The 7,457-nt window shown below is 49.3% G+C and overlaps 1 protein-coding gene across 19 annotated transcripts in view; it reads right to left on the bottom strand.

The window, feature by feature from the left end:
- Positions 1 to 5,292, bottom strand: part of R3hdm2 (R3H domain containing 2) — a 116,521-nt gene extending 111,229 nt beyond the window's left edge. For all 19 annotated transcript variants that reach the window (XM_038314987.1, XM_038314984.1, XM_038314986.1 and 16 more), the window contains exon 1: positions 5,195 to 5,292. The gene's annotated coding sequence lies outside the window, so the exon portion shown is untranslated. The remainder of the gene's footprint in view (positions 1 to 5,194) is intronic.
- Between the last annotated feature and the right edge of the window lie 2,165 nt (positions 5,293 to 7,457).

Raw genomic sequence — 7,457 nt, forward strand, 5'->3', positions numbered from 1 at the left:
TTCTTAACCCATCTCTGAAAAGCAGCACAGAAAAGCTCACTAACCAAAGGGTAAGGGCCTTGCCAACAGGCCTGATGACACTTGAGTTCCCAGCACCCATATCTGGTGGCTCACAACCACAAGCAATTCCAGCTCCAGGGTATAGGATGCCCTCTCCTGGCCTCCACAGGGCATAAACTGGTACATAAATATAAGCACACATATACATATTTTAAAATAAAATAAATCTTTGCCTGGGAGTGGTGGTGTATGGCTTTAATTTCAGCATTCAGGGGGCAAAGGCAGGCAGGCAGATCTCTGTGAGTTCCAGGCCAGCCTAGACTACAAAGTATCAGTTAGCCAGAGCTACATAGTAGAGAACTGTATCAAGAAAATAAAATCTTAAAAGAAAAATCAGATAATTCTACAAAATTCTCTCTAGGGATATTTTGTTTATGTTTTAACAAATAAATCTTACCTGAAGATCAGAGTGCAGAACTAAGCCACTAGAGGCTAGGCAATGGTGGCACACACTTTTAATCCCAGCACTCAGAAGACAGAAACAGATCTCTGTTAGTTCAAGGCCACCCTGGGCTACACAAAATTGAATCTTTCAACCAGGCAGTGGTGGCACAGGCCTTTAATCCCAGTACTAGGGAGGCAGAGACAAGTGGATCTCTGTGAGTTCAAGGCCAGCCTGGTCTATAGAGAAACCATCTTGAAAAACAAAAAGATAGCCGGGCGGTGGTGGCGCACGCCTTTAATCCCAGCACTCGGGAGGCAGAGGCAGGCGGATCTCTGTGAGTTCGAGAACAGCCTGGTCTACAAGAGCTAGTTCCAGGACAGGCTCCAAAGCCACAGAGAAACCCTGTCTCGAAAAAACCAAAAAAAAAAAAAAAAAAAAAAAAAAAAAGATAAAGAGAGAGAAAGAGAGAGAGACTGAATTTGACTAAAAGAGAAACAGAGCTCACACAAAGGTGATCACAGCATTTGGAATCCCACACCTTTAAATCCAGCACCAGGAAGGTGGAGACAGAAGTGATATGGCTGGGGGAGAGAAAAATATAAGGCAGGAGGAGACAGGAGCCCCAGTGCAGTCTGAGATTTGGTGGAGACAGATACAGATGGAGTCTGTCTGGAGGACAGGACCGCCCCTTCCGTCTGAACATTGGTAGAGGTAAGAACTCTCTAGTGGCTGGCCTCTCTGCTCCTCTGATCTTCCAACACTAACCCCTACATCTGATTCTGGGTTTTATTATTCAGACCAACTAGAATTCGCGCTACACTTCTCTCCTTAGGACATACCAGGACAACATAACCAAAACAACACCTTTCTTCCTCAAAAATCTACCTTTTGCTGAGCCAGTGAGACGGCTCAAGAGGCAATGGCACTTGTCTCAGAAGCCTGACAGCCGAGTTCAGTCCCTGGAACCCATGTTAAGGTGGAGAGAACTCACTACACAGAAAGCTGTTCTCTAATGTCCACACACACACCTTGGCAAATGTGCCCAGGTTCATATTTATCCTCTCTTTGGTTTTTAACTCCACCTTTTCCTGAAAATGTATGCATTCATGAAGAGAGCTGGCACAGTAAGGAGCATGCTCATTCAGAAACTACCTGCACACAAGCACTGTCAGCACCTATTTGGCTATGACACAGAAATGTCTGAGTGTCTCTGGGGCTAGAGAAAGACTTACTAGAAGTTTGGAAGACACTGTTACCCATTTGTCTAAGTTATTAAAAATTACTTGTAAAACAAAATGGCTAATAGGCCAGGGTGGTGGTTGGCACCTGTTATCTAGCACCAAGGGAGCTGGAGATGCTCTTCCCAGGTCGACCTGGGCTATGCAGTAAGACCTTCTCAAAACAACAAAAACAAAACAGGGTGGGGCCCGAAGAGATGCCTAGGTGGTTAAGAGCAAGCACTGACCTTACAAAGACCTGAGTTCAGCCCCCAGCACCCACAGTGGGCAGCTCACAACTACCGATAGTCCCAATTCCAGGGAGATCTGAGGCCTCTGGGCTCCACTCAGGTGTACATACCCAGACAGGCACACCTCAGGTAGCCCATGCCAGACTGGAACCCACTAAGTAAAGAGAACTCTGAACTCCTGATTGTCTAGACATATGCCAGTAGAACTTTTACCTGGCACACTTCAGCTGCTATTACCTGTACATTAACATTAGAACCACATCTAGTCAAATGCTTACTAGATCCCCGTTCTTTCTCCTCAAACAAGGTTGCTCTCTCATGGATATCCCAGCTTTCAATGTCCTGGCAAATATTTGTTTTGGGGTTTTTTTGTTTTGTTTTGTTTTTTGTTTTTTGTTTTGAGACAGGGTTTGGTTCTGGCTGTTCTGGAACTCTCTGTAGACCAGGCTGGCCTTGAACTCACAGAGCTCTGCCTGCCTCTGCCTCCTGAGTGCCGGGATTAAAGAAGTGTGCCATCACCGCCCGGCTAAATCCTGGCACATATTTAAACTAAAACCTTTGCCATCACGTTCCTACAAAACTCCACCTCACTCTTTGCCTTCCTGAACTGAAGAGTATCCAAGGACTGCCCCAGAGACAATCTCACCCAGGCCACTCCAGCCAGCTCAGAGAAGGTGACCAAGAAGCAAAAGAAATAATGAAGCAGCCTGGAAGTGGTGGCGCACGCCTTTGATCCCAGCCCAGAACTTCGGAGGCAGAGACTAGCCACACAAAAGATCTCACAACCCCTTCTGTTCTCTGCCAAAAAGAAAATATCCCAAGAGGTGACGGAAAAAATATTACCATCCAATGAATATCTTACAAAATTCCAGAAATTCACCACAAAGAAAGAGCTCAAGAATACAGCCAGGTTACAGTGGTCCTTGCCCCAGCTGTTTGGGAGGCTGAAACTGGGTGATCAATGGAGCCTAGGAGTTCCAGGGCAGATTGGGCACCATGAAGCCCTCTTACCTAGTCAGTCAATAAACAGTCTGTCAAGCACTGACTACATGTCCAATTGCAAAAATGAGGACAGAGCAATTCATAGAAGAAAAAAGACAATCTTTCCTCCCGCAGTTTTTTAATAGGAAAGACTAAAACTTACAGAAAGTAACCAGGCAACAAGCAAGAGTCACACGAATCCTTTGCAATTCAGATAGCTAAGGAAATGTCCCCGTTAGGGTGCCTTGAGGACAGGCAATGCAGTTTCATAAGGGAAAGATGACCCAAGAACACAAAACAAGTGCCGAGTCTCCGGGTACAAGTGTGCTAGAGTGATCTACCAATAACCAGGAGATAAGTGTGTAAGTTACGGGAGACTGGGGTTGAAGATCTACTGTCAGAGGCTGAGAGAAAAATGCCCTGTTAAAATGGTCTGCATGGTGCACAAATGTAATCCCAGTGCTCACGAGGCTGAAACAGGAAGACTGCTGAGTCTGAGACCACCTTGGGCTAGAGTGAGACTGTGTCTCAAAACTAGTAGACAAAGCCTTCAAGAAGCAGGTTTTACTCTGAAACAGGAAGCCATCCCTTTTCAGACGTCTTTCCACTTAAAAAAAAAATTTAGAAAGGGTACTCAAATTGTATATGTAGTGGAGGACAATCCTAAACTTCTAATCCTCCTGCCTCCACCTCCAGAGTGCAGGTACCACAGGAGAGCACACCATACCCTCCTGATTTTACACAATGCTGAGGAATGATGCCCAGGGCTTTGTGCACACCAGGCAAGCACTTCACCAACTCAGCCAAAATCTGAGCCCAAGGCACATTGTTTTTATCACATTTATTTACTTATTTTTAGTGTTGCTGATTTGTTATTTCTGAGCCAGAACCAAGGCTAGGTTTGAACTCAATCCTATACTCTTGGTTGGCCTCAAACTCAGGATCCCTGTTGCTGGGATTACAGGTCTATACTACTTCTACCAACTTTAATTGGGCAAAGTTTTGCCTTATTTTTGATTTGGTCTGCTTATTCCCACAGGGTCCCCAAGCTGACCTAAACTCTTTATGTAGACTAGGCTAACTCTGAACTCTTGATCTTCTAGTCTTCAGTTTCCAAACGGATGATTGCGGGTCTGTGTCCTTGCAGCTGGCTTTATCTCATCAATTTAAAATTTTAAGCTGTGAAGCTCTGCAGCTCATCTACTGCACACAAAACAACTCGAATCGCAATCGCGTGTGCAGTCCTGTTCTAGAACTGGCTTTGTACAGCAGGCTGGCCTTGAACTCAAGCATCCTCCTGCCTCTGCCCTGCTGGAATTTCAACTCCTAAAGTAACTTTGGCAGACATTTCAGCCCTTCTGCTAAGGCTCTCTGTTCTAGAAATCACAGTGAAAATCAGCTACTGGTGACGAGAAATACATCTAACAAGAGAAGTAAAATAGCGTAACTTAGGCCTTTCCACATGTACTTCAACCTTTATCCCGATGCCCCAGTCCTGTGGGATGGGGCTTTACTGAAGTAGGAAAAAAAGCATTTGGAAAAGGCGCCATATGACTGACATGTTAATTTAACTATCTAAAAATACAATAAAATGCTAAGAATGTGTGATGTTAAGTGGTACATGTCACATCCCCCAGCCTTCAGGCTGCCTACAAACATCAGCTAGGACTGCGACTCAAGTGCTTTGGAGCGGGGGACGTACAAGGCCACTCCTTCAACTAGGGTCTTAATTTTAAATTTTCCCACTTTTCTCTCTTCGGTTTTAGTGCAGTTCTTTTTTTTTGGGGGGGGGGTGACTGAGATTCACTAAAGTCATAATTATGCAAAACAATTCACTTCGAGTAAATCGGCTGGCTACTCGGCTTATGGTGACAAACGTCTAAAACTGCTTAGCCCTACGAGAAAGCATGAGTTGGGAACTCAGCACAGGCCCAACTTCTTCAAGCTGCAGGACATCTTCCAGCCATGTGCCAACTCCAAGCTGCGTCCAGTGACAAACTCCAACACCTCTAGGTCCCCTTCTGCGGGAGGCTCCGAGGCGAGCGGACACCCCCCCAGAAACACTCGTTGCCCTCCGGCGCTGCCAAGGGCGCCGCGCTCCCGGCCCTCAGCCCAGGCCACAGGTGGCGCCGCCCCCTCCCCGGAGCCCCGCGGCCCCAGCTTCGCGCGCTCTCCGGCTCGCGCGGGCCGACCCTTCCCGGGGGCTGCGGCCCGGCCCCGTCACCCCCGGCCCGCCCGCCCGCCGCCCGCCACGCCCCCTGCCCGCGCGCCGCCCGCCCCCCGGCCGGAGGTGGCCTCACCTCACGGGGGCCAGAGCGGGGAGGGCGCCCGGTCTCCGCCCGCCGCCCGGGCCCACGGCCGCTCGGCTGCGGCTCGGCCCCGACGGCCGGCGGCGGCGGCGCGCTTCTGGGGGCGGGCTCTTCTCGGAGGGGGGGTCTCCCCGGGGCCCGGGCGGGGAGGCAGGGGAGCGGGGCGGGGGAGGGGAAAGGGGCTCGGGAAGGAGGGGGGAGAGGGGAAGAGAAGGGGGCCCAAACCCGGAGAGGGAGAAAAGGGGGGAGGGGGAGAAGCAGAAGGGGAAGAAAGGCCCGGAGTCCGCCCCCCGCTGCGGCCTGCGCGCTACGTCACCACGTCCGGCGTGGTCGTCAGCGCGTCCTGCGCTGCTCGCGTCCCTGCTTCCTGTGTGCGCCTCTCCGGGCCGGCGCGCGCTCCCGCCGCGGGTGCCCGCTGCATCGCGCGCGCCGTGCCCTCAGGGCCTGTGGTCGCTCGCTGGGATCTTCGTGTGCGGTGCACGTGCACGGACTTGTAATTAGGCCAGTAATTTGGGAGGTCTTGCTACATAGCCTTAGGCTGGCCTCACTCACCGCGTAGCCTAGGTTGGCCCTCACCATGTTGCCTTAGGCTGCCCTCACCACTAAGCCCAGACTGGTCTCACTTTGTAGCCTTAGGCTGTCCTTACTTTGAAGCCCTAAACTGACTTCATTGTGTAGCCCAGGCTAGACTCTGCCTCCACAGTCCTATTTCCTGGTATTTCTAACGCGAACCACCGCTATCTAGGACTGCAACTCCTGCACCCAAAATAAAGCTCCTATTTGTTTGGGTTTGGGGTGGGTTTTTCAGGCGGTCTCTAGGTAGCCTTGACTGTCTTGGCACTCACCGTGTCCGGAAAAAGGCACACTTCTTAGACCTTCTCAAAGATTCAGTGCTTTTTAAGAACAGCCATTTTGGGCTGGAGAGATGGCTCAGAGGTTAAGAGCATTGCCTGCTCTTCCAAGAGGTCCTGAGCTCAATTCCCAGCAACCACATGGTGGCTCACAACCATCTGTAATGAGGTCTGATGCCCTCTTCTGGCCGGCAGGCATACACACAGACAGAACATTGTATACATAATAAATAAATATTTTTTTAAAAAAAGCCATCTTACATGTTTAACCTCCCCTACAGCGAGTGGTTGTGCTCACGCATCTTTAATGCCAACACTGGGAGGCAGACACCGGCGGATTTCTGTGTGTTCAAGGCTAGCCTGCTCTAGCTCTACAGAGCGAGTTCCAGGACAGAGAAAGCCTGTCTCGAAACTAAACAAACAACAACAAATCAATGAAAAAAAAAAAACTACCTCTCCTGTTTTGTCTATTTTAGGTAGACTCAGTCTACTCCTGATTATGTGTTGGTTTACTGACCCTCAAGCAAGCAGGGTAGGGGCTGGAGGCTCTGCTCAGCAGTTAAGAGTACTTGTGATTCCTGAGGAGAAGGTGAGAATGCATCGGTCTCCACCAAACCTCGGGCTGCACTGTGTTCCTCTCTCCTCCGCCTTATATCTCCACCTCCCTAGTGCTGGGATTAAAGGATGGGATCCCCTTTGTGAGAGTTCTACAGACTCAATCTCTAGTAGCCCAGGGTGGCCTTGAACTCACAAAGATTTACCACCACTCCCTGGCCTCTAGTGTCTTAGCTCTAGCTCTATAAGGTAAGCTTATTTGTTTTTATTTTTGTCTTTTTAAAGATTTACTCATTATATACACAATGTTCCTCCTGGTTGTACACCTCCATACCAGAAGAGGGCACCAGATCTCATTACACATGGTTGCGAGCTGCCATGTGGTTGCTGGGAATTGAACGCAGGACCTTAGAAGAGCAACCGGTGCTCTTAACCTCTGAGCCATCTCTCCAGCCCCAAGCTTTATTTGTTAAAACACAAACAAAAGATCACTACACAGAGCAAGTTTCAGGACTGTTTAAGCTATACAAAGAAACCTGGGGTGGGGGGTGGGGCAGACGACAGATTGAAGTCAGCTTGGTTGATATAGCAAATTCCAGGAGAGCCCGAGCTACAAAGGCCCTGTCTCAAGAACGAACAAATGGTCGGGCTGTGGTGGTGCGAGCCTTTAATCCCAGCACTAAGGAGGCAGAGGCAGGTGGATCTATGCCTATGATTTATCTATGCCTCAGGACAATAGGCACGGTCATAGTATCTGTTTTATAGATGGAGACATCCAAGGCACAATAACCCAACCGAAGTACCAGATATAAAACTGAAGAAAAAGAAGCTGAAGATGGGGGCGGGGT

This window comes from Arvicola amphibius, chromosome 17 (genome assembly GCF_903992535.2).
Source record: "Arvicola amphibius chromosome 17, mArvAmp1.2, whole genome shotgun sequence".
Taxonomy (NCBI): domain Eukaryota; kingdom Metazoa; phylum Chordata; class Mammalia; order Rodentia; family Cricetidae; genus Arvicola; species Arvicola amphibius.